This window comes from Panthera leo, chromosome F2, assembly GCF_018350215.1.
Source record: "Panthera leo isolate Ple1 chromosome F2, P.leo_Ple1_pat1.1, whole genome shotgun sequence".
In the NCBI taxonomy this organism is placed as follows: domain Eukaryota; kingdom Metazoa; phylum Chordata; class Mammalia; order Carnivora; family Felidae; genus Panthera; species Panthera leo.
The window spans coordinates 10,133,896-10,146,093 of NC_056695.1; the positions used below are offsets into that span (position 1 = coordinate 10,133,896).

The following is a 12,198-nucleotide window of genomic DNA, read 5'->3' on the forward strand; positions in this document are numbered from 1 at the left end:
GTCTCCAGTCCACCTGTTGTTAAGTTTTCAGGATCTTCAGGCAGCTGCTTTTATATTCTGCCCAGAGTTTTTGTTATGGTCAGTGGTAGAGATGGGCTGATCTCAGTTTTGTCCAGCTTGGCCAACGCAAGAAGTCACCTCGAGTCTCTAAATCCAGAAAGTTCTCCCCCTCTTTTTCACTGGTCTATTGGCTTTTTGAAGAAACTGGATCAGAAGAGCTGGATCACGTCCCACCGTCTGGCTTCATGTGCTTCCGCATATTGTTATGAACCTTCCTTCGTCCATATATTTTCAGTAAACTAGACACTGGTTCCAAAGACTGGCTCAGCTGTGTGACTATGGACAAGTTCCTTTAGGTCTCTGGACCTCAGTCCCTTCCGAACGTATAAAAATGGTAGTTATTGCATTGAATTGCTATAAGGAGCAAACGGAATAGTACATGCAAAGAGCTTAACAAGATTTCTAAAATAGAGTCATATATACTCTACAGAAACCTGAATATATGGTTTAACCAAAGAGTTTTCTTTTATCCAAGTAACTAGAAATGCAGAAACACATAGGCCAAGGCTGATGGCGCTGCCTAAGAACACCACTCAGGACCCAGTACCATCTAGCTCTGGCTTTATCACTCTGTTATATAAATGAGCCCCTGCATATTGGCCCCCAAGTTGTTTATTCCCTCACTGCAGGCCAAGACCCATTAGCTCAAAATCCCGCCAGCACCAAACTCAAATTTTTACACATGCAATTATTTTAAAGACAGTCCAAACAAGTAGATAGTTGGCCACTTGGAGCCTGCCTGCTTTGCATACCTCACAAAACATACCTCCACATTCACTAGCAATAGACGTAGCAAAAGCTGTACGGCAGCTCAAGCTGCCATGACCCTTTGGGGCTCTCTGACCCACAGACTCTCCACTGTGCTGCTGAGGGAATATCACTTGGGCGCATGAGACCCTTCTCCAGTCCGCATCTCCTCTGGGAGTCTCCTTGCCCTCCTCCCCTTCTTGGTAGTGATCCCTCCTCACTGTGGGCTTCCGGACAGCCCCATGTTGTGGAGACTTTCCATCTTGTGCAACCCTGTCCAAGCACAAGCCAGTTAAGCGTGCTGTGTGTTACTGTGCCTGGTGGCCATATCTTTTTTCTCAATCAGCTCCCGGCCACTCTCAGGGTATGGCTTTTATCCTCATCCCTCTGCAGGATAGCCTCTTTCTGAAGGGTAAACAAAAAGGGCATGTGTCGTCTGACTTGATCACCCTTTTATCAGGAAAAACAAGTTTTCCTATACGTGCCAATGAAACGTAAGTAGGCTCACTTATATCTCATTGTCCAAGATGGCGAAAGAATCTGGAGAGGTGAGCATTTAAACTGGGGCCTTCCTGGGGCTCCTAGGTGGCTCAGTCAGTTAAGCGCCTGACTTCAGCTCAGGTCATGATCTCACGGTCTGTGAGCTCGAGCCCCACCTCGGGCTCTGTGCTGACATGACAGGTTGGAGCCTGGAGCTGCTTTGGATTCTGTGTCTCCCTCTCTCTCTGCCCCTCCCCCCACTCATGCTTTGTCTCTGCCTCTCTCTCAAAAATAAATAAGCATTAAGAAAAATTTTAAACTGGGAACTTCCATACTCTGAACAAAGTTTTCTGTAGGAAGCAAGAGGAGGAGAAGGGGTATTATCTAGATAACTGGCGGTGCTTCTCATCCAGACCAGTGGCTTTTTTGGTACTTAAAGAGAGGTGCTGAGCCACCGGCAAAGACATGCTCCATATGCTAGAAAAGAATAAGGTGCTGGTTTTCTTATCACACATGTAAAACTTCACTTCCCCTCACAGACAGCTGGTTCAATTCCTGGGTCTTTTGCATATGGCAAACAAGTATCATTTGGTACTTTAGTTTTACTTCCCAAATTGTTTACAACAACAATTACTTTCCTGTGAAAAGAAGTGGCTTAGTGGAGGGACTCTTTTTCCTACTGGAATTGTAGCCTCTCATGGCAGCGTTATGGAACTAGACCGTATTTGTGCAAATGCGGCAAAGTCACAAATGTAAGTAAGCAAAGATGAGCTTTTCTTCTTTTATCTTTCCCTTTTGCCTGGAGATGGCTATTACTAAAAACTGCAGGAGGTGGAAAGAAGACTTAGGGCTTGAACCTGTTCTTCCAGTGAACAGAACATGCTCAAATTCAAGACTCTACATTCACATCATTTTCACTATGGAACTCTTGGTTGAAACTGCAGTCAACAAAGGGAGAAGTTTTTGCTTGTTCGTTTGTTTCACCAAATGAGGTCTCTGAGTTTTCTTTTCTTTTCCTTTTTAAGTTGAGGCAGAGTTCGCCACATTTAAACGTGTATTTTGATGAAATTTTGGTAATTCTCCACAGTTGTGTAACCACCAGCAAAAGCACGTATATAGCATTTCCTTCCACCTAAACATTTTCCTCTTATCCCTTGTCAGTTACCCTCCTCTGCTCGCACCCAGCCAGCCCCTTGTAATCACCATGGCTTTGCCTTTTTTGGAATTTAATATTTATGAAATCATCCATTATGTAGTCGGTTGTGTTTCATTTTTCTCACTTAGAACACATTTTCGAGAGCCATTCATATTTTGTGTACTAATTTTCTGTTGTTCCACAGTATGGATACACAACAGTGTGTTTATCCACTCATCAGTTGAATATTTGGGTTTCTTCCAGTGGTTTGCAATGATGAATAATATCGCTATGAACTTATTTATATGCCTGTCTTTGTGTGAACATACGTTTTTATTTCTCTTTAGCAGCGCCTAGAAGTGGAACTGCTGGGTGTGACAGAATATTTATGTTTTTATTTGTAAGATGCTGCCATATTGTTTTCCAAAGCATATGAACCAGATTTGCATTCCCACCAGCAAATGTGTGAGGGTCTACTGACTCCACACCCTCACCAACATTTGGCATTGTCAGGCTTTCTTAACTTGTATTACTCTAGTGGGTATATGGTAGTATCTCATTATCATTTTAAGTTACATTTCTCTGATGACTAATGACATTGAGCATATTTTCTTGTGCTTACTAGCCGTTGATATATATTTTATAATGTATCTATTCAAATCTTTGATCTATTTCCTATTGGGTTATTTAGTCTTATTATTGAATTGTAAGAATTCTTGAGGTTTTCTGTTCAAACCCTTGTGAAACATGTTTCACAATTATTTTCCTGAATATGACTGTGGCTTGCTCTTTTCCCCCTCTGTTATATCTTTCAAAGAGAAAGTGATTTCATTTTAACGAAGGCCATTTTACAATTTTTGTGCATGTTACAGTTTGGGCTTTTTATACCTGTGTAAGAAATCTTTGCCTAACATAATACCACAAAGATTTCTTCCTATGTCTTGTTTTTGAAGTTTTATAATTTTAGCTCTTATATTTAGGTGATGATACATTCTGAGTTAATTTGAGCGTGTGGTTTGATTCAGTGTTCAAAAAAATTTTTTTCCCCAGAGATGCAGTTGTTCCAGAACCATTTTTTGAAAAATAATTATCTTTTCCTCATTGAATCCGGCACTTTCGAAAAAAAAATTTTTTTTGACCATAAAACTGTGAGTTTATTTTTGGATTTTCTATTCTGTCCCATTTATTTATATGTTCTGCCCTATACATGAACACACTGCCTTGATCACTATACCTTTGTAGTAAGACTTGAAATCAAGTAATGTTTACGTTCACCTTTTTATTCTCTTCTGAAATTATGTTGGCTGTCCTGTGTCTTTTTCCTTTCCGTTTAAATTTAGAATTAGCCTGTAAATCTCTTTCAACGTTTTTTATTTATTTTTGGGACAGAGAGAGACAGAGCATGAACGGGGGAGGGGCAGAGAGAGAGGGAGACACAGAATCTGAAACAGGCTCCAGGCTCCGAGCCATCAGCCCAGAGCCTGACGCGGGGCTCGAACTCACGGACCGCGAGATCGTGACCTGGCTGAAGTCGGATGCTTAACCGACTGCGCCACCCAGGCGCCCCTGTAAATCTCTTTCAAAAGCATCCAGTTAAGACTTTGATTGGAATTACATTGAATCTACTGATCAGCTTAGGGGGAACTGCCATCTTAACAGTGTCAAGTCTTCCAATCCATAAACATGGTACATCTCTCCATTAAGGCCTTCTTTACTTTTCCCATGCAAAGTATTCTAGTTTTCAGTACAAAGGCCTTATGTGACTTTCATTAAATTTATTCCTATATACATTCAATGCTATTGTAAATGGAGTGTTGTTTTATTATTTCATTTTGTAATTGATGCTATATCTAAACTTTTAACTGCTTTTTATATATTGGCTTTGTATCTTGCAACCTTGCTAAATTCACTTATTAATGAGAATTCGCTAGTTCTCATAGCTTTTTTGTAGATTCCTGTCACCTGCAAATAAGGAAATATGTACTACTTCCTTTCACTTCTCTATGCCTTTTATTACTTTTTCTTATTTTATTGCACTTGCCATGATCTCTAGTGCAATGTCAAATAGTAATGCTGAAGGTGTTCAGTACATGTCCTTAGTCATGTTGAGGAGGTTCACAACTATTTCTAGTTTGCCGCATGTTTCTACTGTTAAATTTGGTCAGATGTTTTTTCTGTATCTATTGAAATAATTATATTTTGCCATTTTGTTATTAACATAGTAAATTTACATCGTTCAATGTTAAAATTTTTTTTTTAACGTTTATTTATTTTTGGGACAGAGAGAGACAGAGCATGAACGGGGGAGGGGCAGAGAGAGAGGGAGACACAGAATCGGAAGCAGGCTCCAGGCTCTGAGCCATCAGCCCAGAGCCCGACGTGGGGCTCGAACTCACAAACTGCGAGATCGTGACCTGAGCTGAAGTCGGACACTTAACCGACTGAGCCACCCAGGCGCCCCAACATCGTTCAATGTTTAAATGATGAACAAGCTTTGCATTTTGGGGATAATTCATGATGTATAATCCTTTATATATAAATATAAATATATATTTTTCTTTTCTGGATTTGATTTTCCAATCTAATAGTTTATCAAACATTTTTGCAGTTATGTTCCTGAGGGACATTAGTCTGTAGTTCTCATCCTTTGTGAGATCTTTGGCTTTGGAATCAGGATAAAACTGTTTTCATAAAATGAATTAGGAAGTATTTCCCCGATTTCTGTTTTTCTGAAAAGTTTGTATAGGATTGATATAATGCCTTCCTTAACTGTATGATAGGATTCAACTGTGAAATTACCTGGACTTTATTTGTAAAATTGTTGGGATTTTTTTGACAGAAAGTAGGATTTATTGGTGGGCAGGATTGAGGAGGGGCAGTGCTGAGGCTCTCATGAGTGCAGAGCCCATTTGTCCAAGAGGCCATGATTAGGGATGTATTTGACCCCCCACAAGCCATCTGGAATGAGCTGCTTTTCAGCCTCCCTGTCTTCAAACACATCCACATTAAACCTAGTACAGTCTCCTTGGAAATGTGGATCTTCTGGCAGCCAGAGAGCTTGAACTTGGCGCTGCATAGGGCCTCAATCACACGCTCCTTGTTCTACAGCTGGGTACAGATGCCATGATGACTTGGCCAATGTTCACTGTGCACTGGGACTTTCCAGAGGGACCCCACACACCTGTCTGCAGCCTGTCAGCTCCATCACAGCACATCTTGTTGATACGGATGACGTGGAAGGGTTAGAGCCACACTGGGATGTGAAAACCATCTTTGTACAGCTTTCACCATGTACTTTTGGAACAAATACTGGCAGCCTCCAGGGCTTTAGAGGAGTGCTGCTGATATTCATCTGATATTCATCTGGCCACATAATGGGAACTCATCCACTTTTGCCTTCTTCCACCCCAGGTCAAAGATGGAGATCTTGGCATTAGAGACACCTGTGCAGATGCCAGACTTTGGAAACGGCTTGTTCTTACAATACTAGTAACACCAGGTGGGGTGGCAGCCCATGGCAACACCAGAATCTTTAGTGGTGTACCAAGGAAAAAAGCTAAATGGGAAATTGCTTTTAATTATAAAGTTGATTTTTAAATTGAGATAGCAATGCTCACATTTGCTATTTATTCTTGTGTCAGTTTTGGTCATTTGTGTCTTTCAAGGAATTTATCCATTTCATGTAGGTTGGCAAATTCATTGGCATGAAGTTCCCATAAAATGTCTTTATAATTTTTTTTAGCTTAAATTTTTAGTTAACATACAGTGCAATATCGGTTTCAGGAGTAGAATTCGATAATTCATCACTTACATACAACACTCAATGCTCATCACAAGTGCCCTCCTTAGTACCCATCACCCATCTAGCCATCTCCCACCTTCTCTCCATCAACAGAGAACAAACCGAGGATCCTTATTATCTTTTTATGGTTGAAAGTTCTGCAGTGATTCCCTTTCTTTTATCCCTAATATTATTCATTTGTGCTTTCTTTTTTGCTAATGAGTCCAGCTGGAGGGTGATCTGTTACATTAATCTTTTCAAACATTAGCTTTTAGTTTCAAGCGTTTTAGTTATTGTTTTTCTGTTTTCTATTTTATTGATACTAGTACTTACCTTTATTATTTCCTTCTTTTAGCTTGTTCTGGGTTTAATTTATTCCCTTCATGGTGGAAGCTTACTTTGATCATTAGAGACTTCTATTTCTAATATAGGTATTTAATACTATTAGTTTTTCTCTATGTCCTGCTTTAGCTCTGTACATTTCTTAATTTCTCTTGTGATTTTTTTCTCTGACCCAGTTCACTAGAAGTGAGTCATTTAATTGCCAGGATATTTTGGGTTTTCCTGCTTGCTTTATTTTAATATTTCTAATTTAATTCTGCTGTGCTAAGAGAACCTACTTGATATGATTTCAATCTATTTAAATTCATTAGGGCTTGTTTTATGGGTCAGAATATAGTCTATCTTAGCAAATCTCTATCTGCATTTTAAAAGAATGTGAAATATTTATTCTGCTGGTGGTGGTGGAGTGTACCATAAGTATCACTTAATCAAAGTGATTGGTAATGTTGTTTAGATTGTCTACATCTTTGATGACTTTGTCTAATTTTATCAACTGCTAAGAGATGGCTGTTAAATTCTCCAACTGATGTAGAATTGACTGCTTCTTCTCTTGATTTTGTCAGATTTGCTTCATGTTTTGGGTGCTCACACATTTATAATTACTATATATTTCTGATCAAGTGGCCCTTTTGTCTTTATTAAGTGTCTTTATCTCTGGCAATACAATATTGTTAAAAATCTATTTTATTTGATGTTAACATAGAACTTTAAGCATCCTTGTGCTTATGGCTTGCATTGCATATCTTTTTTCCATCCGTTTACTATAACCTCTCTGTGTCTTTACATTTAAACAGAAACCTGGTAGAAAATGGTTGGTTTTTGTTTGTTTTGTAATCCATTCTGACAATCTTTTGAATTGTTTAATCCATTAATATCTATCATAATTATTAATTCAGTTTTGTTGGGTCTATTATTTAAGCATCGATTTGTCTTTCCAGTTTTTTGTTCCCCTATTTCTTTTTTCCTACTTTTTGGATTATTTGAATATTTTTTAAAATTCCATTTTAATATTTCTCCTGGCTCTTTTTCTATCCTTTTTTTATTTTTTTGCATTTTTTCAGTACTTGCCCTAAGAATTATAACACGCACTCTTAAATGTTCATTGGCTACTGACAGTAAAAATATAACTACTACAGTGCACCTGGGTGACTCAGTCAGTTGAGCCTCCAACTCTTGATTTCATCTCAGGTCATGATCCCAGTGTCATGGGATCGAGCCCTACATCGGGCTCTGCACTGAGCGTGGAGCCTGCTTATGATTCTCTCTCTCCCTTTGCCCCTCTCCACCACTTGTGTGCTCTCTACAATATATATATTACTACTAAGATAATAGCAGTTATCTGTTACAGTGACATATGTTATAAACCCTACCAGAAAGATTATATCTTTCTTTACACCGTTCAGTTATTGACAAAGAAACTAGGAGTAAAGAGGACCAAAAACAGTCTTTTGCAATATCCAGATATTCATCTTTTCCAATGTTCTTCTTTTGTTTCCTGAGGATTCAAGTTTCCATCTGCTGTCATTTTCCTTCAGCCTGAAGAACATCCTTTAGCATTTCTCGTAATGCAGGTCTTCTGGTGACAAATTATTTTCATTTTCTTTCCTCTGAAAACGACTTTTTGGTTTCATTTTTTAAAAATATTGTGTGTGAGGGGGGCGCCTGAGTGGCTCAGTCAGTGAAGCGTCCAACTTCGGCTCATGTCACGTTCGCTCAGTTTGGGAGTTCGAGCCCCACGACGGGCTCTGTGCTGACAGCTCAGAGCCTGGAGCCTGCTTCAGATTCTGTGTCTCCCCGTCTCTCAGCCCCTCCCCTGCTCACACTCTGTCTCTCTCTGTCTCTCAATAATAAATAAACATTAAAAAAATTAAAAAAATATATTGTGTGTGAGGAATACAGATTAAGCAGATACCTTAAGCTTTGCCTTTAAAGACTTTCTAAACTTCTTAATGAGGTAGCGTGCTTAATTAAAATGACATTGTGCTTTGTATGTTTTCTTCCTGCAAGTCTTTTTCTCTCCTCTCCTCTCCTCCTCTGAATGGAAATTTTATCCTCGTACTTTGACATACAATTCAAATACCATTTCTTCTTGGGTGCTGTTCTGCCCACTGTGCTAGCCAGAGAAGCGTTATTTTCTCCGACTTCATATTTATATATTATATATTACATCTCCAATAGGAAAAGAACAAATCATAAGCACAGATGGTGAGGATGTCCTAAGGGAGAGCATCTCTTATCTGAGCATTTCTTTTTACTTTCAATCCCACTTACCATGCACTGAGAATTTCAGCATGCAGCTATGTTTTCCTTTTGTTTGTTAATCCAATTATGTGTCCTCCTCCACTAATAAATTTTTCATGTGATTTCCCATTGCTATCACTGTGAGATCTTTGATTGCAAATCTGTCCCATTCTTTTATCTTTCCTATATCTACATTTATGGCCCTTTTGTTAAGATAGCACTGGATAGTGCATTTGTTCCTTCACCTGTGAAAATCCCAATAGATAGAATGTCCAATGGAATTGCAAAGTATCAAGGATGTTCCAGAACACTCTCCATTATCCTGGAAACAACGTCTGGCTCTGGCCCCAGGTGCAAGTTTTTGCAAAGAGAGCTGAGAGAATATTCCACTGCTCTGGGCGGTTGCCTTTAATCTTCAAAGATATTTTCAATAAACATAGAATTCTGTTGGATTTTCTGTGCTCATTGTGGTGGTTGTGTGTATAGCATGTTGTATTTAAACATTTCTATCTTTCATCGAATTTAGGAAGTGTGCCGCTATGATGTCTTCACATATTTTTTTTCTGCCCCATTCTCTCTCCCTCTGGTATTCCTGTATGTTTGATCATTCTATCCAACCTAACAAGATATTGTTTCTTTTTCAAAATCTTGTTTTTCTTGTTTTTCATTTTTTATCATTTCTATTGCTCTATCTTTGCATTCATTTACTCTTTCCTCTGCCATGTCTATTTGACTATTAAGTTTTTAGCGAATATTTTATCGTAATTCTAATTTTCAGTTCTGTAACTTCCATTTGCTTATTATTTTGTTTTTATGTCTGCTGAGACTTCTCATTTCTCTGCTGAGATCCCCAATTGCTGAAAACATGTTCTGTTTTCCTTCATTGACTATTGTTATAATAGCTTCTTCAATATCCTTATCTGTTCGTTCCAGCAACTTGCTCATCTCAGGGTCAGACACAATCCATTTTCTCTTCTCTCGAGAACGTGCTCCATTTTGGGTGACCTTTGTACGTTGGGTAATTTTGGATGTATCTTAGACCTTGTGAATGTTAACAGATCTTGGATACTGTTTTTTTCGTTTTTTTGTTGTGGTTGCTTTCTCTGATAGTGTGGTTTTCTTCGTTGTAGCAGGGAATTTTCTTGGCCCGTCTTAAAGTGCTGTCGGTTGCTTGGATGGCACCTCCGGTTCAGTTCAGATCTTTTGTCTCTAGCTCAGCTGCTCTGAGTCTGTTCCATGCACACCTGTTTCTGGGGTCAGTCAGAGAAACTGATGGGTGGAGACCGGGGATCCCTCCTCTGCCTCATACCCTTCCTGGATTACCCCCACTTGCATTCAGTTTCCTGGCTTCACTATGGTTTCTCGGAAAACCCGATTACCCCTGCCATTGCTGTGTGAGCCATGCAGACCATACTTAGCCCCATGGCTATTAAAAGAAATGGACATGTAAACTTGACTGTGTAGATCCACGGATCTCCTCCTGCAAGAGCACGTGCACTCCCATCGGTCTGTGCTTCAGTTCACTGTCTAGTACCATCAGGCAGTCTCCTCCTATGTCCAGCTTCCATACTTATTTTCTGCAAAGGAGGGAATTGTCCGGTAGGGTCTTAGTCTGTCAGACTCATGAGTGGATGTTTCTGCATAAGTTTTTTTTTTTTTTAAATAATTTTGTACCCAGGGGCACCTGGGTGGCTCAGTCCACTATGCAGCCACTCTTGGAGTTGGCCCAGGTCATGACCTCACAGTTTGTGAGTTTGAGTCCTGCATCCGGCTCTGTGGTGACAGCATGGGCCTTCTTGGGATTCTCTCCCTCCCTCTCTCTTTCTGCTCCTCCCTTGCTCATGCTCTCTCTCTCCAAAAATAAATAAACACAATTAAAAAATAAAATAATTTTTGCCCAGGTGAACAGCCTCTATTACATAAGTATGAAAAACCACTTTAAAAAGAAAAAGAAATTTAAAAACACTTTTTAATCCAAATGTAATGGAAGGAGTTAAAAAAAAAAGCTATCTTGTTCACTTGCTCTAGGAAATCAGTAAAGATACCAAATCGATCAATAAATGCCTGGGAGAACTGAGGTTCTCTAATCCTCAAGGTAAAAGTGGAATAGAATAATTTTTAAAGTAGCAAATACTTATCGAGTGCTTATATTTACCCTTCAGAATGTCATGATGGTTCACGTTCTATTTTCACTTCTGTTTTACAGCTGAGGAAACAGAGGCATCGAAAGCTAAGTAACCTGACCAAGGTCATAGAGTGAGGGAGCCTGGACATTCCAGGGGAATTCGGGGACAGCCGGAGCTGGTTCTGGCCTCCCCCGGGCTAACCTTTGCGAGACCGTCAGTGTCCTCAGCAGAGTTCCATGGCCAACAGACAGAGCAAAAGGGAAGCATCAGCGTGTAGAGATACCTGAGGGCAGACTCAGAAGGTGCCACCCACTCTTTCAGGGAGAAAAAAGAAGATCCCACCCTAGATAGGAGGTGCAGAAGTCACAGGAAAGGTGTCCAGTTGAAGTGGGAAGGCTGTAGAGTGTTGGACCCTGACAACCCAAGGCACTGGGGGAACATGGCCAGCAGGGAGTACCAGCTCGAGGCTCAAAACTAGCAGAAGGCACCAGTCACACCTCAGTGGACATCAGAGCAGGACATCCAGAAGAAGCAGAGAATGCACAAGATGCTGGCACCATGAGCCCTTCCTACACTTAGAGGCCCTCAGGAAAAAAGACTGCGAGGAGAAGAACCGTGAGAGAATGCCTTGAAGGAAGTGCGATTAAATACTCTGAAGTCTTACTAAAATTAAAAGTGACGTATTAGCTAGCAACCCTAAGGGTCTTTTCCTTCCCATTCACAGCCGATATGGAAGTTTTGATTTTTTTAAATTGTTTTTTAATGTTTATTTATTTTTGACAGACAGAGACAGAGTGCGAGCAAGGGAGGGGCAGAGAGAGAGGGAGACACAGAATCCGAAGCCAGGCTCCAGGCTCTGAGCTGTCAGCACAGAGCCCGATGCGGGCCTCGAACTCATGAGCTGTGAGATCACGACCTGAGGGAAGTCGGTCATTTAACCGACTGAGCCACCCAGGTGCCCCAGAAGTTTTAAAGTAAGATGACATCAGTTCCCAAAAAAGATATTTATGATTTTTTTTTTTTTTTTTTTTTTGTCCACCTGAGTCTTAGCAATTTTTAGATTTGGACCCTTGTCTCTTACACTAGCAAACAGACATTTGCAATACAATGTGTTAGTCGGTCCTTGGAAAACAGCAGAATCTTCTGAGAAGATATGGTGTCTATGCTAAGAAGCTTCCAGGCAGGCAGCACCAAGCCTGGGAAGGAGTTGCCCTTGGGAAGGTGTTTCATGATCTCGCCTTCAGTGGTCTCAGCCAATGAAAAGATTTCAAGGTAAGCGTGATTGG

The 12,198-nt window shown here is 40.1% G+C and overlaps 1 pseudogene; it reads right to left on the minus strand.

The window, feature by feature from the left end:
* Window positions 1–5,296: 5,296 nt before the first annotated feature.
* Window positions 5,297–5,938, minus strand: LOC122211047 (annotated as a pseudogene).
* Window positions 5,939–12,198: the final 6,260 nt, after the last annotated feature.